Source organism: Cyanistes caeruleus, chromosome Z (assembly GCF_971803275.1).
Source record: "Cyanistes caeruleus chromosome Z, bCyaCae1.hap1.1, whole genome shotgun sequence".
Classification (NCBI taxonomy): Eukaryota; Metazoa; Chordata; class Aves; order Passeriformes; family Paridae; genus Cyanistes; species Cyanistes caeruleus.
The window spans coordinates 38,720,567-38,745,720 of record NC_141732.1 but is presented as its reverse complement, the minus strand read 5'-3'; the positions used below and the strand labels follow the sequence as shown (position 1 = coordinate 38,745,720).

At 37.9% G+C, this 25,154-nt stretch overlaps 1 protein-coding gene across 12 annotated transcripts in view; it reads right to left on the bottom strand.

Annotated features, from left to right (window-relative positions):
• The window catches only part of CDC42SE2 (CDC42 small effector 2), an 81,125-nt gene that overhangs the window by 7,469 nt on the left and 48,502 nt on the right, over positions 1–25,154 (bottom strand). The window lies entirely within an intron of this gene.

The window sequence follows — 25,154 nt, the reverse complement described above, 5'->3', positions numbered from 1 at the left end:
GGTCTATGAAGGCACTAACTTACGGAATTTCTTATTTGCATGCCCTGATGTCACTATTTGTAATACACTTCATGGCAATGTCCACAGTGCCTTGAGTTTGATCAAAGTTTTGGTTTAATGAACTCTGAACCCATACACTCAAGGTAACTTCCAGCCTGCATTATTCTCAACTGTGAGCTGAAGGGGTGTAGTGCAGCAGTAAGGCAAAATGCCAGCTCAGGGACTCTACTGTGTGACAGAAGGCAAGAATTTCTTAACCTCTGCTGCTCAATTTTCAGAGTCACAGCTTCATTTGTTAGTAATCTAATAACATGCAATAAAAAAAATAAGAGGCAGTAAAGATTTTCCCTAATTAAAGCTGCTTTGGTTGCCTGCCTCCAGCTAAGCATTGCATCTAAAAGAGAAAAACAAAAAAGCCCTATCCTCATTTCTTAGGCTAGAGCCAGAACCTTACATAGAGCAACTCATGCAGTGTGTAGTCACTGTATGTCTATATTCTGAAAAACACCTACATTTGGAAAAAAAAAAAGCAACAAAACACAGTTCCAATATCTCAGTTTAAGGCAAATTGTACCAAGTACAAACTTTAACAGCTAAAAAATTATTTGAACTCAGGTGAAACTTTCCCATTACCTTAAAGTTCACTCAGTCTTGTTTTTAATGATCTGTTTCTAACTGGCTACGAGATTGTAAGACCACACAGACTCAAGGCAAGCAGGTACATGCCCTGACTGGGCTAGCTACAATTTCAATAGCTACAGATGAAATCATTATGAATCAGAGCCCACAGCTATGAGAATACATCACAGGGTTTAGCCACCAAGTACAAAACACATTTAATCCCGTCTTGCACCTTCTCCCTATTACAAAAACCAGATTTCAATAGGTTTCAGTACCTTCTTGCATGCTATGAATAGCTGGGATGGGGAGGAACACATACAATTCTTTAGAAACAGCTAAATACAATGATCTGATCTATACTAAAACTACTAGTCAATTGTCTAACTCCAAAGAACTTTCCAAAATCAATCAATCAAATAAAATATTCCAGCCATAAAAAACCCCTGTATTTACACCATCCTGTACTGTAATATGCTGTGATGTTGACAAGAAAGATGATCTAGACAGCTGTATGAAAATACATTGCTCTAATTAAAACGCTTAAAATTGTCTTATGTCTGCAGGAGTTGCCACTCTCCCTCTTTTAAACAAATAGCAGGCAAATGTATGTATCTAAATAATACACCCATAATTTGTTCATTTTAATAGTTTTGATGAAGAGAAGATGTAGACAAACCTAAGGATTTTAGATTTTTCTTATCTTGTTTATGAGTTTTTAAGACAATTTAACTTTGTGTGTGTGTAAAGTAACTTACTTTACTCCTTAACTTGTTGCTAAGATCACTGGCATGCCAGTAACAAAGTGCTGGATCTTGTGACTGACTGTAAATGATTCCCCACTAATCATCAGCTAGTCAACCAGTAACCACTAGTTAAACTACACTGCTACCAAACCATGTCTCTTATCTTAATTGAGTTCCTTATCAGAGGCCATCAGCCCCTCATATGCCCACCCTGACATGTGCCCACTGATATGAGCTCCATTAAGCTATGGAACAGTATTTAAATGCAGTGCCACAAAATATAAAAGCAAATAAAAAAGTTGATTTACTTTTTTTTTTTTTCCTGCAGGATTAACCAGCTTGCATTTACATTACCGTTTTAGGATCCTGAGAATGCTGAGAAGGCTTTTGAAGCAACTTTCCCAGTTCTCACTTACCATTATTCAATATTAATTTCAGACTAACCTTGTAGTACACAAATTAAGACCTTTTTTTAGATGAAACTGAACTGGAAGACTAACTGATGCTCTCCCATTGCTAACAGACACTGAGGCAAATAAAGCAGGTGAGCCAGGCCGGAGTAGATCACAAGACATCTAATGCACATCATGACTCCCCAGTGGCAACTGTTCTGCTGTCCTACACAGCTGATCCTACTAGAATGTGCTATTCCTGTAAACATGGTCTCAGCCAGAACCAAAATGACCAATTAGAATGTGTAAAGGGACATGGGGAGCACTGTAAAAAATCACCTCCTTACAAGGAATGTAAGGAGAAAGCAGTAGAGGAACATGCCTGTAAAGGTTACAAAGCTTTTACAGAGGACACCATAAATATTAGCATGCCAGGCTTTTCTCTTGAAGTTGTATTTTCTGAGGTTTTGTATCTGTAAGAATACATGCATAACAATGTTTTATACACAGTAAGAATTAACACACAAGATTGATTTTTTTCAGTAAACTGAATTTGAAAGAAGCTGAGAAGCAGCACATTCATCTCCTACTTAGGAGGAAATTAAATGTTATGATCATTTCCCTCTACCATCTGTGGCTTTCCATGCTTCCTCCTTGTGCAGCTCATAAGCCTTCTGGTGTCACCGATTTGTTGTGATGAAGAACTGATTTTGTGTTCTGGGAATTAAAAGTACTGTGCTTGGGAAGCGGTCCCTGTCCTCTTCAGGGCCACAGAAACTGAGGCTGATCAGCTGAGGTAATCACCATGACTTTCAGGAGGGGAAGACACATAAAATACTTGGCGTTAGAAAGAAATAAAAAATGCTGACAAGGCTCAGCAATATTTAATCCCACTAGGCTTCACTCATACCTCAAACTGGTTGATATCATACTATGAATAATTACCATTTGAATGCATTTACACATCATTAATCTAAATAGTAATGAAATGTGACTAAAGCTCATCTATAAAACAAATGAATGCTCATCACAACAGTGTGAAGAACTTCAACATACAAACACCCCCCCTGAGCATCTGTACCATCTAAAGCTTTGTTCTCAAGAAGTTTCTGACAAAACAAATAAAAGCCATGTCAGCCTAACTGTGAGTCCTGTGCCCTCTATTTGAGCTCCTCATGGATTTTTTTCCTAGAAGGAGGGAAACCAAAGTAGGTTTATATTATGATTAGCTAACTTGACTGTTACCTTTCGTGGCAATGTTACTAAAACACTCGGTATCAATGGACAAAAAGAAGTTTAAAATCTGTATTAAATATTTTCCCCCCTTTGTCTTGTGCCAAAGCACTTCCCCTTCTACAAGGAGGACAAAGGGTGACAAGAAACACAACAATGATGAGATGAGAGGAAAAGATATGTAGAAGGATTCTGGAAGTGGAATATGACATGTCATCATTTAATGGCTTTACTCAGTTTTTTCCCCTAACAAAAAGCTGAAGAATTTGGATTGCAAAGTACATACCAGGCAATCTTTACACCATGAAAAGAAAAACTGATCTTGAAACTGAAGCAGAAGAGATGTAGGCTTGTGTGTTAAATGTCTAGGGAGGAATGGAAGTAGTCTGGAGACCCACCTAAGAAGCCTTGCCTTCAACATGCATTAGATGCAATGAAACTGGATCACATTTCAGTTGCCATAGAAATGAAGTAAAAACTGATCTTTTCTATTCTTAACCTGCGAGTGACGCTTTGCACCCACATGGTAGCATTTCCTTCGAAATACCAGATCAGAAATCAGAAAGCCTGCAACAGTTGCATCACACTAAATATTTTAACCCTGCAAGTTTCTGGAAACTTTAAATAGTTTTAAACTTTTGCCTAGAAAGTTAAAAGTAGTTATACCATGTATTCAACATGCCCTTCAGCAACGCTACAAACATTTCACTGCAATGCTCTTTTTCATCGCTCCAAAGACTATTTGTTGCAAGAAATATTTGATGCAAAACTGTAATTTGTTTCTTTAAACACACAATTGCCACTGATGGGTCCAGAAGTAGGTAAAATTTCCTTTTTACTCTCCTGTATTTTTGACTTTCGGGGAAGAAATGATCTTTATTCACCATCTCCAGATTTTGTCCAGAGGTCAGGCTGCACTTTTTTAGCTCAAGCCCTTTCATAAGTGATGGCAACACTTCTGAATTAGGCAGAGTAACACCAAGGTCTAAAACACATAAAAAAAATTAAGTGACATGACTCAGAACTTGAGAGGCTGACAATTACTTTCCAGCTAAAAGCTGAAGCTGCAACTAAAGTCAACTTTTGTATGAAGTCTCATACAAAGATACTCCAAAGTTAAGTGCCAGCCTACATTTGTTTAGTATCAAAAGCAAAGCAATCTGTTAAGTTCCTGAAGAGCATGTTCTGCTAATTCTGCACCAGATATTTTGAGATGGCTGCTATAAACATAGCAAAAATACAAGTCTAAGTGAAATGTGACACACAGCATTGCAAAGGACCCTACAACACCAAAGTCTGTGTGGATTTTACCTGCAGCAGGCGGCCCTCGAATGAAAGTGGTATTGCAAAAGTGCAGATGAAGAATATGCACCAAAGCACAAAGCAATACATGGTGGAAACTGAAGAAATTCAGGGGGGATGATATATTATTGCCATATCATGAATATAAAATCTCTGAAAATAATGCTTCTTTATTAAAATTCACACATGGCACCTTTTTCCTGTTGCTTACCCATTTATACCATTTTCTAAAACAAGAAAAAGTGCCAACTCTTTTTTTCCACACAGAAATGTTCTGGCTGATGATGTCCTCGTTTTTTATATCTTTAGGATCTCAGTAAAGTCAATGGTAAGATACCAGGCAACAGAATACCCACTGTCCTCAATGTCTACACAAGCAACAAATCAGTGGCAGGAACGGGCTGGATCTTTGCACCTCACATTCAAAATAACAAAATTTGGTATTTAAGTCACAAGTAGTAAATCCTTGTTCTAGTCATTCTTTTCTAAAACTAACACAGACACAGTTATGCTTCTATGGAGGAGAACTTTTTTTTTTAATTAATACTTGTTAATATCATTAAGCTATCACAAGGGAAGGATAATATCCCTACTGGCAACTTCTTAGCATTTACCCAAATGTTGAGTGCAATTTTTAAAAACTTTTTTATACATGTAGTTTCGTCTTATTTCATATGCAGTAAAAATACATTCCACATACATAATATGGATACATACATAAATATGGATTTATGTATTACTTAAGTTATATGTCATGCAACTGAAGACATTTTTTCTGTCATTCCATATTCATTTGTACCCCAAAAGTGTAGGGCATAGTACAATACATTAGAAAGGAAATAACATGCTGATCTGATCTATTTAGTCTGATTTTGTGCAATGTGTTTCCAACCAGACCCACGTCAATATGAAGGGTTCCATATATAAAATGACAAGTGATGCATCTTCCTTTTTTTGATCAAGATTGTCTTGTCTTTAATTTTAAAAATTAGAAGAAGAAGAGGAGCTTTTGTTCAAATTTGTCACAATTTCTCCTTATTCTTCAAGACACAATTGTTTTTCATGACATATTATTTTGGCATAATGAAGAAAAACAAAACTATGTACCATGCTTTGTCATCTCAACTGATAAGCGTGAAAGTATCAGCTTCCAAGATTAATTTTCCAGTCTTGTATCAATTACTTCTCTAATTTCAGACTATTAAGAAAGTAAAAGGAGTGCAGACTGTGTATATCAATGTATTAATAACACTCCACATTTGAGTGGGTCATGGCAGGAACATCTGTGGCTTCAGTGGGCCCCCTTCATCTGCTAGGCTTGCCTTCGTGGACTCAGCAATGCTTACTGCTGGCTGGCAGGCTCAGCAACCTTGTCAAGCCAAAAAATAGTCTTCCTCTTTCTTTAAATGAATGCTGTCATGAAACAGGCTTATCTCTCTTGGCAAATGCTAAGTAAAGAATATTTAATTCCTCTCCGAAGTCTTATTCAAGAATTAATAAATTTACTTGCTAACTCCCTACACAGAAACTCTCCCTGGTGAGCAGAGAACTGAATGATCGATCTGCACAGTATGAAGAGCTGCTCTGCAGAATGGGTTTCTGTGGTCAGAGAATAATCACTTAACATTTATTGCCTCCAAAAAGTTTTCTTTTTTAGAAGCAAAAAGATGACTGTGCATTCATAAACACTGGGAAGTTACACAAGCTTTTAATGCTTGTCTCCACAACATGAGGGTCAATTTTGACTGCTAGCTCAGTCATTACAATGGCATCAAATACAGTGAGAAAGAATTCATTCTCTGATACTTCTTTGCAAGCTTGACTTTTAAATAACAGTATGGCAATTAGAACATAATGAATATAATAATTTTTAACCACATTACCTAACCCTTTGTAACACTAGGAAATCTAGTGCTAATACATCTTTCCATACTAAACCAATCCAAATCCCAAACTCTCATAAAGCAAAATATATCCCAGTAGAGCCATCACAACTCCCATTCTTATGATAGACAGAGTAAATGCAAAAAAGGAATATGTTCCAGTTTTCTTCTGTATCTACCTGCTACATTTGTTTTCACTGTATTTTTTTTTCACACTATATGGGTGCACTATCAAGACACTACATATGATAAGGATTTTTTTAAAAACTAAATAGGAGCAATCAGACTATAGGGTCTCACAGCTGTTTTGTTTGATGCTTCAGAAATAACCATCAAACAGCAAGCCTTTTTTGGAGAACTTCTGCTACCACTTATTGAAGTGCTAATTTCAGGATTACCCAATGCAAAAAGCAAACTCTTAATCTTCAAATTCACTTTGGGTTCTTTTTACCAATCAAGATTGGTGTTTCCTATCTCTTCCCTGAGGACCAAGTGACATTTCAATGATAGAACTGTTGAAACAGAGCCATTTCCTAGCTTTGTATTCAAAAACTCAGCTGAAACTTCAAAGTAGCGCAAGCCAAAGATAAAAAAAAATAAAAAAATCCCAAGACAGAAATCTAAGGGAGGATTTAATCAAAGTCAAGATAGTCAACCATTTCAAGATGGAAGATTTGGATGGTTAGAGGAGAAACTGAAACCCTTCACTTTATTTTCCTTCTTTGACCTTTTATACTTTCTGTATCTGCTCTGAAAAAATACCAGCAGCAAGATTTCCTCTGCTGTGGCACCCATCTGATCCTCCAGACACTAATACACAGGAAGGGCTAGGTACCTGATCAGAATAGGAAGTATCAGATCAGCCTGTAGAGGTAGTTTTCTGTCCTCCCACACACATGCTGTTCTGCTTCCAAAATAGTCTTGTGCACAGAACATCTGAATGTGTCACAAGACAAGCTGTGGTCTGAGTGATGTGTCTGTGTTCCCAACGCTGACCCATCAAAATTGCCTAAAAAGGTTGTAGTATCTTGCATCAAATTCTAAATAAGGGGGCTGGGAAGGGACAAGGGTATCCCTTGCATTTGTTTTTGTGTACTGTTTCTCCACACTTTCCACCCTAATTAGGAACCTAGAGACGCATGTTATAAACCACAAGAAGCATGTATGCATATAAAGCTGGAAAGCTAACACCCATCTTTACCAACTAGATCATTAGGTAGCAAACTAACACTGTAAAACCAATGGCTAGATGTACAGGATCATCATAAAGTTAATATGGTATTTTTGAAGAACAGAGGTTGCACGTTCTCTAAACATTTCCCTGAATATTGTAGTATTTTCACTTTTCTCAGCTGTTTTAAATTTCTGAGGTTAGACTGCAGAGTCCATCACTTATTCAATCTCCAAGTGCGATATAAAAGTTGATGAAAGAGACACCATATAGAGTGTCTCTTTGTCTGGAATAAAATTCCAGACAGCACTAGCATATGTTTAACATTTCAGTGTTTAATTCAGTTTTTGAACGATGAAGTGACAATGACCATTTGAAGCATAGGAGCCCACATACTCTCTGAATAAGCAAGAGTACACCTGTGAGTTTCAAATGCCTCATGTCAAAACATCTCCCACACAGAAGAAACATAGAGATGCACAACTAAGGTAATTGACAAGATAAATTGAAATGCTAGAGACTGTCTCCAAAACACTGAATTTCAGTGACAGATTCATTCTAAAGCAGGAACATCTGATATCTAAGCCCAGCAGAATGATGTTCTGACCAATGCTGTGATCTCCATTAACTACAAGACACCAAAGCTGCTGCCCTCACTAAAACACATTTTTCTCAATCTACTACTTGGACAATTTTTATCAGATTATTTAAAGACTCCTGACTTATAAAGGATCTTGCAAACTATGGCTTCATCAGAACAGAAGCAGAAGGAAACTGGCACAGGCTTTCATGCCAGCTCTTAAGCAACAGACGTAAGTACCAGGTCTCAGGCACACTCAGCTTTCATTAGGTTTCCAAAAGCTCATGATGCCTCATGATTTCAGTAGCTAAGGGAGTTAGGAAATTGAGACCAAGGACTGAAAAGAGATGAGTTTTTTTAAAATGTGAGCTGTTACAATGAGCATCTAATAAGCCGGTTATCAAGTGTACACTGGATTCAACTTTTACAGCAAAATCACTTTGCATGTACTGACTAGCACAAGTGCAAATAAAGAAACGATGAAATCTGATTGTCTGAGCACCTCAGCAAAACAACTAGCAGTTCCATTCCTGTATAGAAAAAAACAAATTGAGGGAAAGTAGAAGAATTGAAAATGTCAGCAAAGCTGACATCATCAAATCTTACAGACTGATTTTAAGCTTCAACTTCTCATCAAATTGATCTATTTCATAACTTTATACATCAAACTGGATTATCTCAAATAGCTCCTTTTTTTTTTAGCAAATCCACCACTTTCTTGTATCTTTTGAAGTATAAGCTTTTTGATTTGTTTACACAACATTCCATTATACTATGATGATGTTAGTCATCATATGACAAAACTGGCAATTGTAGCCTATGCTTTCTAAATAAACAGGAAAAAACTGCCAGATGAGGTCAAATGACTCTATGTCAAAAGACAATAGGTCTTTTAAGAAATGTGCTTAGCTCACACATCTAAGGGAATTGTTCAATTCCAGACATTTTAAGTTATGTAGTAAATCCAAATCCATTCCTTGGCATTAGCTAGAAAGCACTGTCCTTTTCAAAATGCACATTAGTAAAATTTTAAGATTAGATTTGCAACTTTCACCTTGGCTGTCATTTTGTCCACAAATTTAATTATCCTTCTAATAATTTTATTTTTACAAGTTTGGGTGGTTTAATGTCTCTTTAATGTAATCTTTAAAAAATGTATTAAAAAAACCCCAGTAATTTAAAAAAACCACACTGGTTTTATACTACAGTAACTATACTGCTTTAATGTCTTTAGACTGTGAAGTCTAACTGCAGATGAACAGGTAATCCAATTACAGGACAGTAGAGCATGATGAAAGCAACAAATCACACACTCAGAGAATAGTCTGGATTGGAAGAGACTTCAAATGCCATCCTCTGCACCCCAAGTTTCAATCCCCCTCCCAACACCTTCCACCAGGCCACAAGTCCAAGTTCTCCAAGTCCTTGGCAAGGATGTGGCAGCAACAACTTCCCTGTGCAATTTGTTCCAGTGCCTCACTATCCTCACAGTAAGTAATTTCCTCCTAATATACAATCTAATTCTACCTTCTTTCATTAAAAGCCATTCCCCCTTGTCCTACCACTACCTGCCCTTGCAAGAAGTCCCTTTCCAGCCTCTGTAGGCATCCTTGTCTGTGATACAGACAAGTAGTTTAGTTTCTCAGCAAAAATCAGAACTGAACATAAACATATTAACTCTATCCTTACAGCTGCCCAGCTGAGTCACTTCCAATTGTCTAGCTGTTGCTTGGACCAAGTGCTTACTACCAGCCTGCACAGAGGAAGTTAACCACTGGAACTTCAGAGTCAATCCAGATCTATGACACGGATAAGGGACAAGAACTCTGCTGTACGGGACACAGGAAGAGAAACTGAAATAGTGGATTTTTTCACCTGTAAGAAAAGAGACATCTCCTTTAGGCCTCAATGGTCTTCTAACTACAAATATAGAGGGAACAGAAGACAGCCTTGAAGGTGTACAGCAGCAGCAGCTTGGGAAGCCACAGACCAAAGTTACAACGTAGAAAAACACTGATAAAACATATAATACAATAAACAGTTATGTAGGTGGTCAAAGACTAGACCAAAACCCCAGTAAACCTGAATGTCCATCCTTTGAGTTCCCCAGAACACAACTGGTCCTGACCCTGCAAAAGTGAAGTCTAGCTGGTTCTGCTTTGAGCAGCTGCACTGCACCAGATGGCATCCAGAGCTGTCTTGTCATCTAGACTACTTTACAAGCCTCTAGCTTCAGATGGTGATGAACAGCAGCCTGCAACTGACTTTCATGTATATTCTCCCCCTGTAACCAAAAGTGATAGTAACTTAAAAGAGAGGTTAAATGAATGATATGAAGATTCACCACAGTACAAACCTTCTGGAAACTTCTAATAGCTTCTTATAAAAATAAAATCCCAAAGTTTTGATAAGAACATGCCATGAACTGTATCATGTTGAGCTTTCTTTCCATTCACTTACTGACCTTCCCCAACAAGAACACAGGAAATACCTGAAGGATCATCTGGCATGATGAAAGCTGAAGCTCCTCATAGACACTGCCAAGATTACAACATGTATCCCTTACTGCTCAGCCAAATCAATGTCTCTTTACCCCTCAGGTACAACACAAACAAAAGCCCTGAATGTGCTCAAGAACACTGACTATTGAAACAGTTTTGTTAAGAAATTATCTTCCATGCTGTTGTAAGACTTCCTAGAGCTAGCTGACTAATATAAAGAGGCTTCCTACGTGCTGTGTGTGCAGGTGTCTGAACACATTTGCATCTTGATGGAAGCGCACATGTGCATAGGGTACATAATATGCAAGCCTTCTGTACTCCTTTGTACACTCTGCATAATCTTCCACATCAGAATGATATGCACATACCAAATTCCAGTGCAGAAAAGTCAAGGAACAAAAAATTAACTGAAATATTACCTCCAACCAGGCCACTGTCAGAAACAGGATCCTCATACTCACCATACAAAACCAATCCTTAAGTCTCACACTTTCCCTGGACCAGCTAAAGAATCCACTGCACTGAAAGTCATACCCCTAAAGGCATGGCCATAGGTTCTCACAAGCCTGCACACTGTGATTCACCTTTAACTATGACAATAAATCAGGGCCCACGTGGTATTTTCAGAAAATCTCTTTATGCAACTCACTGTAATTCCCTTACTGGGAAACAATGGATTTCCCTGAGTTACGGCACTGTTTATTTTTCAGCAGTAGGATTAATGAGTGGAAGATGTAGTACTTTTGCTGCAGGCAAAAACAAAGTCACAATATTTAATAGCAATATCCTCAGGAATCAACACACATAGTGAATTCATGCGTTTTTAAACACCTCTGTGAGTATCACCTTAGAAACTTGGCATTACTTTGCCCAGAAAGCAACAGCTTCTTGTTTATCTATCTATCTATCTATCTATCTATCTATCTATCTATCTATCTATCTATCTATCTCTGTGCAAGAAAATACCTGAATTTTCCTGGTTTTCTAATGATGTACTGTACTACTCACTTCTCAGCGAAATTTTATCAAAATGAACTTGCTCTAAATGTAGATACCTTATGGTTTTTTGCACAAGTCCCTTTTTAAGGGGAGTAATCCTATTACAGAGACACACTCCTGATGGCTGACCTTTCTGGAGATCTTCTCATTGGCATCTCCTTACCAAGTTATTTGTCACCTGAGTGACCTCAGCATTGTCTCAGGCTTGTCCCTGCTGCTCCAAAGGCATACTGATCAGTTACATCCTCAGCATGCGTTCTCTCACATGGCTTTGGATACCCTGATTTGCAGTAGGGAAGAATAATTCCTAAGTACAGAATCAAAAACTTCCTTCAGTGGCCATCCCATTTCTTGCTCCTGTGCAGACTTCTGCAAAGGTCCCAGATTTGATTTTAAGCCAAATTCAAGTTCATCCAGTTCATTTTAGGCAAATCATTTTGTAAAAAATGCATCTCAAAATGACATTATGTGTCAGTCTGTCTTTGCTTGTGCTTGAGGCATCAAAGAAAAAGAAGTTAGAACCTACACAAGGGAAGCAGGAACATCCTCCCATGTTCTTCCCATACTATGAAAAATAGCCATACATTTACAAGGTGATCTCACTAGTGAACATAGAAATGGTGACACTATACACAAAATATAAAAATACAACAAGTAGCCAAGACGATTTAGCAAGGGATAATTCAATAGGTATTTTAGAGATGCTTGCACATCAAGCCCACATACAGTATGGCTAGTAGAATCTCTGGAAGAGTAGCCTACCAGTAAGTCTTAAGGAATGTTCAAATCAGCAGCTGTGCTTGAGACTTAAATTATCTTTCTGCTCATATGCTTTTGACATATTCAGAATAGTAACTGATACAGAGCAGCAACACAAAAGTCTATACCTGACATGCAGCAAACATCCCCAAAAGACAGAAGGGAAGTTGTTCAGGAACAGATTAACAAGTTCCAACAGAAGTATGGCAACAAAGGAGGAGCAACATGGTGTGCCACTAAAAATCTGTAGGTTCAAAAGACAGACAATAAAGACAAAAGGCCATTGTGCAGGAAAACTGGTCAAGCACTGTAAGCCTACATATTTTATTACAACGAAGAATATAAAAAGGAAGCCCTTTCAAGAAATGTCCTGCTTTTCTTGGCAATACAAAGCAATCTCTACTTCCTTGTCCAGTGTCCCATCAAAGGGAAAACACCAGTTCCAAACATGCACAGACCTTTTTATGTAGTCTTGCTGAGGCATGCCACAATTCCACAGGTCTTGAGTGTAAACAATCATTACTATTTCTATTTCATCATGTAAGGACATTACCATATTCCTAACTTATTCATCCCATTCTACTCCTCTAAATTCAGTGCTATTGAAAAAAAGATGTATTCAGAAGCAGTAGCAGAAATAGCTTGTTACTCTTCCACTAGCTGCACTACAGAAATTTACAGACTCACAAGTAGTCAACAACATCACACCCTCATTCTTACAGGTAGTGTTGGCTGTTAATACTATTCAGGAGAACCTTCCTACTTACTAATCCATCTCTGTAGCAAGCCTATCCTTCCTTATCTTGCAGGTCTTCTGCACCAAGTTATCCATGATAAATTTATTCCTGCAAAAGCAGATTTTCTATTATTGTCTATGCCTCCTACTTGCATAATTTTTGATACCATTACATACAATACCTTCAGCCTTATACTGGCAATTCTGAAGCTGGATTCACTGTAGAAATCCAGAAAATATACAGTGTTGTTTTCTCAGTGTGTCAGATCTAGTGTTCCTGCCAGAATAAAAAACCAAATTCTGGAGCTTCTTATGACAGGAAGAATTGGAAAGCATGGTTCTTAGACAGCTGAAGAGGAAACTTTGGCATTGCAACACTGAGCACTATGAAGATATTTAAGATTCCTCCAGGTTCATGAGTTATTGGCAGCTTCAGGGCAACCGCTTCCCAGTTCCACAAGTGTAGTCAGCCTCCAGCAAAACCAAGATACATCCAACATTAGCTTTTTGGCTACAGATTTACAGTGATTGGCAGTTGAGGTCAGAATGAACAGCAGAAAGAACAATTAACATACACAGCAAAATCATGTTTTCTGAAAAAGCTGCAGGCTGGGAATTTCTAAATAGGCTGCACCATAATAAATGTAGAATATTTATAGTAAATATTTTTCATTTAACTCCTCAGCAAATAGAACCATGTGATTAAGAAAAAAAAAAGGACATAACTCCATCTTCCTAAAACTAGAGCTATGAATACAGAAGTGAATACCAATTTTTGATAGGAACATATTCACTGTTCCTAAATGAAGGAAAAACACCAACAACTAAGCTAAAGTATTGCCACCACCACTCTGTGTTACATAACCTGAAACAGGTCAGGTACCCTTTACTAGCACACAGGTTTTCAGTGGACTATGGCACCTATGCCAATTAAAAAAAAAATTTTTGAGCCACTGGCTTGGCAGCATGGCAACTGCCAAACCTTGATTATATCCAACTATTTTAAGAGTTCCCTAAGTCACACAGTCAGCAGGCTATACCACTCAGAAACACACTTCCATGATCAAGGCACAGAATTTACAAGAATTTAATTTTCTTCCCAGATTTCCTGCATGGTTTCTGTGCCTTAACCTTGCTTCAGTATCTCACCAAGTTCCCCTGCTGTGTCCTTGAACAATGGCATTAGTGTAGACACATATAACTGCTGTCATGTACAGACACTGACATGTGCTTCTCAACTGTGGTTCCGTTTCAGACTATGGAGAGATGTATAATTTAAGACAAGAAGTGACTCTGGTTTTCTCTATAACATCATTACAGACAATTTTAAACATAATTTCTTAAGCTTTGAAGTTCATTTTGACACATACTTGAGTTTTGTCAAAACTCAGGGGAAAACATCCTCCACTCAAGAACACTACAAAGGTGCTTATTTTCCAGCTGCAAAGCTAAAAAAAAAAATCAGGATTCAGCATTATCATGACACTCAACACACCCTCTTAGGGATTACTACATGAAAATATGGAGAAATTCAAACCTTTTTGCCCTTCTCAATTGTTTCCTAGCAAGGTTTACTTTCAGTCTACTCTTCTGTGTTCATAAATTGTATATAGTTAATTTTACTTTTAAAAAACTAAACCACATAAACTTGTATAAAACTACAATACAAAACTTAGATGCGCCTGTTTATCTGGGATAAAAGCACAAACCATACCACAGTCAGTGCATCTTACAGCATTTCTTGTCTTAGGAATTATAAAAATAAGTTCCTGCTATGTTTGGTCATAAAAATAATTTGTCAGTAATACTCACCCCTGCAAGGCCTGTGGAGCCAACATTGCTAAGAATCTAAGCTGAATTCTATTCCTTCTTGGGCATGACCAAATTATTTACTAAATTCCAGTCAGCTGAACCAGAGGGATTGTTCACGGAAAGCTTACTGTTCCAGTGTGGGAAAAAGATTCAGCTTGACTCTCTAAACACAGAGGGAGCTTGTAGAGCTGGCAACTGGAACGCCAAAAGTGATTCCCTGTACGAGTCAACCCCTTGATGTACATTCTAGTGATCAACAAACAACTCTAGGGTAAAATAGGTTTTGGAGCTGTCTCAGAGCAGTCTTAAAAGGCAAAGCTTGGCTGGTCTTTTTCAACAAAAGTTACACCAATACCAAATAAAATCTCACTCCCTTTATATTTTTTTTTCCCCTTTCACTGGGGAATAATGTGAGCTGACTAATTCTGTAAAACTAAATTACGTAAATTTTAATGTAATGTAAGGTACTGTAGGGTACCTGGTCACTTTTCCTATCATCAAGATATATTAGACTGGTGTAAGCTGCTCTGTTTTCTCTGACCAAACAGAGTGAACATTACTTACACTGGTGTCTAGTTTAGAGGCACTGAGAAACAGACAAAGATACTGCAAAACATGATTTTGGTGATATGAAACACACTACTGTACAAAAGGAGGATAATTTCACTGTATCAGGGGATGATCAAGACACCCTCACATTTGTAAAGTGTTACAGCATATGTTTTGCAGCACTTACGTCACATGAATATTCAGAAATCCTTCTTGCTTTATAATCTCATTAGACATAAAAAAGCTATTTACAATGAACACCAGTAAGTAAAAAAACCCAAACAACTAAAAACATGTAATTAGCATCATCTATTTTAAAATGTAGCTAAAATAAATTTTTTCCTTAACACCCAAGATGAGCTGCCTTCAAAGAAAATCATGATGTTTATACACATGCCCCATAGAAGCTACTAAAAAGCATCCAAGAGTATCCTGGCATTCAGTTAGATGGACACAAAAAGGAACCCAAAGCAAACAAAAAACCCCATCAACTAACCAATAACAAAAATAAAACCTCCAAAACAGAAAAAACAACAAAAAAAATACCTCTACCACCACCAACCCCTCCACCCCAAACCAACAAAAAAACACAACCAACCAAAACAGACCAAAAGAAATCAACTAAACAACAAAATCCAACCCACAATGTAACAAATATTTTCACAATCCAGAAAAAAGGTATTTGCTATGTAGAAGAACCTGAAGTTTACAGCCTGCAGAAATCCCCACAGTGTTCAGCTCTTTAACCACTAAATCACCTAACATGCACCTATCTTCCTGCCTCAGTCAGTTTTTTTGTCAGGTTTTAATCTAGGTGTGTATGTATGAAAAGGTGTAAATTTTCTCTTTATTGTCTTCTCTATGGAGGAACAATTTAATAATGGAAATATTGGCATTTTATTCCTGAATTTAAAAGGTCAGCTGAATCTTAGTGACATGAGATGCATGGCACATGTTTTGTTTCCTTAAGGGTAGGAGTATGCAAAGAGGCCTCAACTGCGTAATTTCCAGTTTTCCAGGAGTCAGTTTAATCCATGCTTTCATCACGACCACATCCTTTAAAGGTTTTAAAATAGTTTCTGTAAAGCAATAACTAAGTAGCTCTCACACAAATCTTGTTTCTTTATTCCCTGAAGTACACACATTGCAGCTTTTTTCCTTCCTCCCCCAACCTCGCTTTCTTTGCATTATGAACCCAAAAGTAATTTCATTTCCAAAGTTTAGTTCTGATGTTAAAAAGAGAAAACATGCATTTGATGTTCTTCCAAGGAGAGTAGAGGGCCTGTAAGCTCTTTTGCCTGCTACTCTGTGGATCAGCATGCCTATTCTTGGCATTTTTCCACTCTTCACAAGTTCAGCAATGCCAAGCTGCTGCCACAAATGCAAGCAGTCCAGTACGTTGCCTATGTGCATGTGCACATATATGTGTGTGCCTTTACATATCCTAGCAGATTTACTTGGAATTGTGCCTGGCAGGATTTATTGTCCCATTTTAACAGTAATCCATTACTTGACCACCATCTGAGAGCCTAGGAATTAAATGGGGTTTTAGTAACTGCAGAACAACAAGCTGCATTTAAAGTAATATTTGTTCCAAACATAGTTAAACATGTCCTATATAGATTTTACTCTAGTCTTTCAAGAAACCTACTTCAAGTGGATTTTAGCTTATAAGCCACCTACATTTAAAATACATACCATAACAGTAATATTTTTCATAAATTGATACAGAACTCCAACTCCCAGTTGAACACAGGCAATGTGCACTTTCTTTACGCCATTTAATCCCCAAAAGCATCAGCTTTTCACAAAATAAAAAGCATGCCAGAAGATAAGTTTTATGCAAATATATATAATGAGGTAAAGATTAATAACTACATTTCATGTATGTCCCAATTTTTCTGTTCTTTCCTAATTTCCTCATTTAAGGTTCTGAAGCCACTGATGGCCCAACCATGCAGCTCTCCAAATAACCTGCCTGACATCTTCCAGTTGTAAAACAAAAATTGCAGTACTGAACTTTCAAATGAGTCAAGCCTGAATTGCCAGAAAGCAAAACTCAGCATCAGTGACAGAACCGGAGGGTTTCAGCAAAGGTGAGACTTGAACCTACTTGGAGCCCTCTGAGGCCAGAATAAAAGAAAGCTGAATTTCCAGAGCATTTACTTACACTCAGCAGTCACGACACACTGCCCATGGGATTTTATTTTTTACTTTTTAAGTAAGTACAATACTTTCAAAGGTCACAATTTCTTTTAACAAACTTGAAGTACCAAGCTCTGTGTAACACCATATCCCACTCACAGAGGTGGATGTAAACCAGAGGGAATGCAGACACTGATAAGCAATAAACAATAACTCTCCCCTTCTATGCACTGTGATGAGATGAGCTCTGTATGTCTGGTCCAGAGATGGAAAACTCCAGCTGGCTGAACAGTAGAGGGTGAAATGCCACCCTATGTCAGCAAAGAAAGGCTTGTCCAGGCAAACTTACAAAGACAAATCACAATTTGGTCTCAATTAATTTCTCAGTCTCTGGAGATAAGGCAGCCACATACCACCTTGAAACCATCTTGTGCAGATTAACAACACATAAATCATAATGCAGTCCTGCCAAAGATAAGACAAACTAAAACAGTCTGATTTGAGAGCATCCCAGCACCAAAACTTATGAAAGTAAGTAATCCTTTACAATACACTATCCAGCAGAACATCAAGGGTGGTTATGTTCACTCTGAAAAAGTTATACCACAAGCCAGAGAAAAGCAATTAAGACCCTGCCCATGAGAAAGACAACATATTATAAACCCAGACTATTTTCTAAGCCTAAATGAGCTGAATTTACAATTGCAATAAGAGAGATAATGCAGGTGAAACAGTTTTTTAAAATCCCATGTCAACCTCATCCCTTTTGATATCAAGTCACTTTCAGAGCATGACATATTAACAAATCACCCAGTGTTACACATTTATTTGTGAGTAAACACAAAGAGAGATGGTATCTTTCCTTAGCTACAGTTAACTACAGCAGTCTTGAGGATACATCCAAGTAACTGAAAAACTCTCCAAAATGATTTGACAAACAAAAAATACCCAGTGGGTTCGGAGAGTCATTACTTCCCTGAATCTTCATCCGAGTGCAGTTGACAGCTTCAGCTTTTCTGCCCTGCCTCCACTGCTCTATCCTCCTCACTCTGGAGAATATCCTCCTGTGGCAGGATATTAACCCACAATTACAGAAGTCAGCATTTTAGAGTTATCAGCTAAGCCACTCTGAAGACAAAGGCAAGAAGATAATTTCAAGTGATTTCCTATTAAAGTCTGTGGCTTAATGGATATCTTATAAATTCAGGATCTCGGAGAACAGTCAAGAATAGCATTATTTTAAGTAAATGGGAATTTTGGTATTGTGCATATCTCATGCACAACTAAGTTTCATGACAGGAACTGCAGAACCAGAGGTTTGAGGAACAGACTGAAAAAGCAACACTTTCAGCATTGTGAAATTCTAATGTTGGGAATCATGTAAGAAAATGTAAGTTCAGGCAAAGATCTTCAAAACAGCAATTTAAAAATACCTATTTTTTCAGTTGCATATTGGTCTTAAGAATTATCACCAACAGAATATCTGAGATTCAATCAAGAAAAGTTACAATAAAAATAAAGTAAGATATCAGCAGAGGAAGCTTCTAGCCTCAATACTCCCTTTGATATCAGAAGCAGTTAATACCAAAAGACTGAACATTTAGCTTCAGGGCAATGACTGACTTCTCCATTTGCTAACACAAAGAATACTTCCAAACAGTGTTGGTGAAAGTGCACATCTCTCAGACTGTCCAGATTACCCCTTCCTCTAGCTGCTGGCAAGTAGAAATGCCCCTAAATCTTCATTCTTCCCCATCTCCCCTACTTGGACATGAGAAGCAGAATGGGATAAAACAGCTGAACTGACAAACATTAGAACTAAGGCACACCAAAAATACCAGCATTTTGTAACTTCAAGTTCCATTAGAAAAATTACAGAAAAACTACAAAAAAATTGCATTGGAAATGCTTCAGCACAGTCTCCAAGGGTGTTTGCAAAACTATTAACTTTTGCTAGGCAGCATCAACTAGTTCCTGTGGAAGCTCCTTTTGTCACTGACTCATACCAGGGTTTTGCTCTTGAAAATCTCTTCTCATTGAAGAATTTGGAGATTTAAGAGAAACAAGAAATTCAAGGGCTCTAGTCCTGGTGTCCAGATTAACAAATAGCACAATCTACTTCCTGCCCATGTTTAAGTGGAAAACCCGAGCTCTGTGGAGCCTGCAGATATTAAAAGCATATTACGTCTTTCTTCAAGTATGCTGATAATGGCAAGACACATTCTCATCAACAGAAAGCTGGCATAATTCTTGTTTCTAACCTCTTCCAAAAATGCTATTTTCCATGTCATCAACTAGTATTATATTAAGTAAATAGTATCAATGCAGCTAATGAAGGCCTAAAAATTTCACAGCCATAATAAAATAACATAAAATACTCAATTTTCATTCAGGTATTTATACATAAACACAAAGTGCTTCCTTTGTTTTCTTTATAAACACTTTAATACTTGAATATCACAAAAAATATTTTAAGATGTTTGGTGGGTAATTTCAAGGTAGAAGAAAATCCTAGAGCAGCTCTATCAGGCTGAAACCCATACAAGCATATCAGGTTTTATAAATAAAAGCCATGCATTTTGCTGCTTATTTGATTCTGCTCCCTTTGATAAGATATTCCCTTAAACTACTAACAACATCACTGAATAGGAAAAAGAAAGAATTTCAAGCATCTAAACTGGCAGCTGAAAATGTAACTCAGTAGGGTAACTGAGAAATCTGAGGGCTCTCTAAGGTTGACATCTTTTACAGGAGTCTTTCATAGGCTGACTGCATGTGGCAGACTGATTAAATGCAATAGAAGAAGAGAGCCTGAGTTTTAGATATTTTAAGCCAGAAGCTGCACTTGCACAGAACTGTTGTACTGAACAGTTCTGTGCAAGTACTGGTTCTGGAGCCTGAACCAGTACTTCTTCAAGTAGCAAGGTGGTATATGTGCCTGCTGGGAGGATGATCTATTCTGCAGCTGTAAGGCACAATGAATGTTTAATTCTCTTCTTTAAGAGTTGCACAAATTGCAGCATTAGATGTATCCTTGGCTGTATCTACCACTCCATCTCCAGAAAGGAAGCTAGGGCTGACAATATCATCCATGGATAATTTCCTTAGGTAACCAGGGATAAGACAATTTATGTCTTCTGAAGCATCCAGCATTCAGTTACACAGCAGAGTATGTGCAGGGCTTTTCCTGCCTCTCTTTTACGACTGGCCTCCTCACTCTACCTGCTCATCCTCCTTCATACATCAAGAGACACTAAACAAACTTCACTTTCCAAACCACTTTAAAGATTTATGGCATAGCATGCAACAAAACTCTAATAGCCCCTTAAGAAAAACACAGAATGGAAATCCTCTAAACAAGAGACAAGCAACAAAACATCAACAAATTAACTAGGGAAGGAAGCCTGGAGCCAGAAGTAGGAGAGCATAGTTTACTCTTTTGTAGCAGAGCAGCAATTTTACTAAAAGGTCAAAGCAAACTGAAAAGCTCAGCTGCACTGAGCTTTGGCCCAAATCAGGTAGGAGTGCAACTAGATCATGACCAATGGCTTCTCAGACCAAAAATTAACTTTGCAAGTTAAAAATGGACAGAACAGGAAGAAAGCAGTATAGGAAAATAACAGATTCCTGGTGTAGGCGACAAGCTTAGCCTAAGAAAGAAACCATTAACATTCTTTCTCTGAAAACCTGCAAGATTTCTAAACTTCTGTTATCAAGCAATGCATCTGGTAGTGGGAATTTGGCATAGTTTAGTGAAACACAGAAGTAGATGAGATGATAGCATAGAGGAAGCATGCAAAAAGTGACTGGGAAACTCAAAATCAGCTTACAGAACCTATAAAGGGTATCAGTGGGAGGTGTAAGAAAACTGGTGCAATCAAGGAAAGTGCTACTTTTCCCAAAACAAAGGTCACATCATGAGAAACTGAATTCAGGCTACTTAAACCACCAAGAAAATCTGAACACAGTTATTAATAGATTAGTATCTCCTCCTTGGTATCATGAAAACAGATATGAAAGTAACAAGTTGTCTGAAGTCTTCACTGTGGTAAAATATATTATGAATCCAAGAAAACCTAAGAGGGTGATACAAGAACAATCTCCCTTTGCTTTTGTTTGGATTCTACCATGCTAAGAACTTCAGACTACTAAGAAGCCCAGTCAGGAACATGCTTTCTTCAGCTGCATCCCTAACTGGTTTTGTTGCTCTGAATACCTGCTTTCTTCATTTTATCACTCTACTTCAGAGAACATTATAGACCCAGATTCCAACACGTGCCTTACGTGACAGTGAGTACTGCCGTCTTGGATACGCCAAGTGAAATATTTAGCAACCAAAGTAACATTTAGGAGAGAGAGTAGAACACTGCTTTCCATGACAGCTGTTTTACTTCACAGCAGCAGGATGCATCCAGTTAGCACTGACTAAAAGCTGCGCCAAGATACATTTCACTAAAAGATGATGGCAATACTTGAACAATGTCTTTGATTCAAGGAGCCTCAAAGAACACTAGTCTATAACTGCAGCATCGTTACTGTTCCGCTCTGGGGTATGGTATCAGAGAAGTAATGGCTGTAAAATTAATGTGTTCTTGTTTTTCTTCCATAAAACTGACCGAAAGGACTCATGCATGTATAGTTCTCATGTTAAGTGCACTACAGCTGAAAAGAACAGAGATGCTGTATTTGATCATTTCAAATATAGCATGCTAGAATTTTGCCAGCAGAAAGCAGAGACAATTCTGGCATCCTGGATTTCAAGAGAGAAAGAAACTCCTTAGCTCAATGGATGCTAAAAATACTACAGAAACATGCAACTATTAAGACATTCTTTTTATTTCTCCCTCTAGCAAAGAGGGTTTACATTTATGTCACTATCCATGACATTAAAAGGTGCCTCAGATATCAGCATCTGCCATAGATAATGAGAAAAAAGTAATTTCAGAGAATGCCCCCTGGCAGAAGGAGGAGACCTAGGAGACACAGGGGAGAATGGAAGCAGGTTACTACTGCTTGTGGTGACAGGCAAGTTCCCTCCCAGGCTGCCTGACCTTCCCAGGTACCCTTACACACCAGGCATGAGGGCCTGGAACAGGAGGGACAGATGACTGATGGTGCGAACAAGGTTTTCCTGCTAAGCTGATCCTCCTTGCTCTGCTGAACGACGACAGGACCCAAGGGAACATATGGAGATGCGTGAGGAAAAGTATGGGCTGGATATAGGAGAAGGTTCTTCATGCAAGGGGTGGTTGGGCACTGGAACAGGCTCCCAGGGAAGTGGTCACAGCATCAGCCTGACAGAGTTCAAGAAGCATTTGGACAATGCTCCTGAGCACACAGGGTGAATTCTGGGGCTGTCCTGCACAGGACCAGGAGTTGGACTCTATTATTGTTTTGGGTCACTTCTAACTCAGGATATTCTATAATAAATATAAGTTTTATAATAAATAATAAGTTTATAATAAATATAAGTAGGAACATTTGAAAAAAGGATCAGAACAAGTAGCAAATTAACTTCCTGCTTTCAAGGTCCATTTTGAGAGGCTGGTGGTGGCTGCTGGTGTTGTTTCAAGACCATATTAGTCCTCCCGAAGAAGAAGGCCTCTCAACATGCAATGGCTGAACATGAAATGGCTACGACACTGTTAGGCAGGCCATGAAAAGGTTGAGATGCGGGAGTTAAAAATGGAAGAAGGCACATGAAAGGAATGAGACTAGGCAGATTAGGCATTTCTCCTTAGAACTGGACTCAACTGACAAGTTGAATGCACAGCAGGGGACAGACACATAACTTCTATGCATGTTTCAGTTTATGTACAATGGGAAAACATGTAACAGTATTTTGGGACTAAAAACTAGCATGTTTTTCAGCATGTAAGTCTCTCAAATATGCAATCATGTAACACCTGCAGAGACAGGGAAAACTGCTTCCTTACCACTCGTCTCATTTATCAGCTTGCCTCAGACTTACAGTACATGCTTTGCTATTTGTCAGAAACGGTAAACATTCCTGTACTTACTCAGAGGTACAAGTGTCTGATTAAACACTCCACTTAGTGCAACTAAGCATGGCAGAACACTGGCTGTACAATACAACACAGCAAAATCAGAAGAGTAACTGCAGGGAAAGGACAACTTAAGTGCCTTTCATCAAGCATGCCAAGAAGGGTACACATCTCCTTTTTCTGAGACATATCCTGAAGAATTTTGGCGCTTTGTAACAAGCAGTACTCCTACAACATCTGAAAGGCACATTTCAGAAACTAAATTAGTGCTCAACAGCATGCCATTAGTATCTTAAACACAAGCATGGTTTTAATTATCAAGCCCATGCTCAGCACCATATCAGCAGAAACATAGTGGGTTGCTTCCTTTCCTTCACTTTCCACATACAATCTCCACCTGCTTCATGAGTCATTACCCACACATCGCTGTATTAACACAGTTGATTTCTTTGGCAGTGACTTAAACAGATCATAGAACCCAAGTAAAGATTTTGTAAGGACTGATCTCGGTATTCTCAAAACCAAAACGATTATGACATTTCTCTATCTGAAATATTTTGAACTGTCACATCTTATTCAAATCTACGTTCAAAAACCGAGACAAATAACTTTGGCTCTACATGGGTACAGCTAGCATTTTAAAGGATTGCATGGTATTCAAGCAAGAGAGGAGGATAACAGCTTCCCATGTTGTTATCTCAGAGTTCATCTCCTACAATACTGCTTGACTAAGCTTGAGATAAAGTTGCACTCATTAGTTCAAAATGCTAATGGTCACACTTCAATATTTGTATGCCATCAGCCTGGCATTCAGGCTTTGTGCAATGACAGTGTCTAATGAGAGGCACTTTTTTCCAATCCTTTGGTTTTCCTAAAGCCAAATATTACAGCTGGGCATATTAATATGCGGTTTCTTTATTATTTATTAAAAACTCTCAGTTTTTCTTGGTTGCTATAATACTCCTGTCAGTAACTGTTGGGGTTTTTTTTAACATATTTGTAAAACTACTGTATGACCACTGTCATTTCTATATATTTAATTAGCTTGATCTGGATGTCACACCCTACAATCATCTTTCTCACAGTCCTAATCATATTCCTGGTTAATTCCACCTTCATGCAGGCAGAATTTCTTCCAATAGTACTAGACTCAGAAACATACTCCAAAGATACTTAAAAATATATGAAAACAATGAATATTTCTGTATTTTCTGCTTTACTAACATATACCTTTTCTTTAATCTGTTTGCTATGTACTTTTTCACACAACAGCCATTTTCAATTCTATTTAAAAAGAAAGTATTTATAATATGAATGCATCCCTTCACTCTTCTAGGATTTAATCTAAAAACTAACCAAACAGTTAAAGATGAAATATTTTTTTTTTAATTAAGGTGGTGCAGGACTGGATTTCACTTTGGACTTCTTAACATAATCATTTCTTTCTAGCATCATTGTTTAGCCACACTCAAAGGCAGACCTTAAATCATACAGAAGTGAAGACATTTACACATCTCCACTAAGAAGGTATTTACTCTAGAATGACAGTTTACATCCTCATTACTCTTTTCCCTGCCCTCCTTTTCAGTTCAAACAAGTACAGGTTCTTTCCAAAGGTCTTGGACCAATTTGCTCTCAAGGACAGGAAAGTAACAGCAGTTTAGAACAGACTTTTTTGATCCCCATCAAGGCAGGCTATCAGTTAATTGCTTAATTCTCAAGC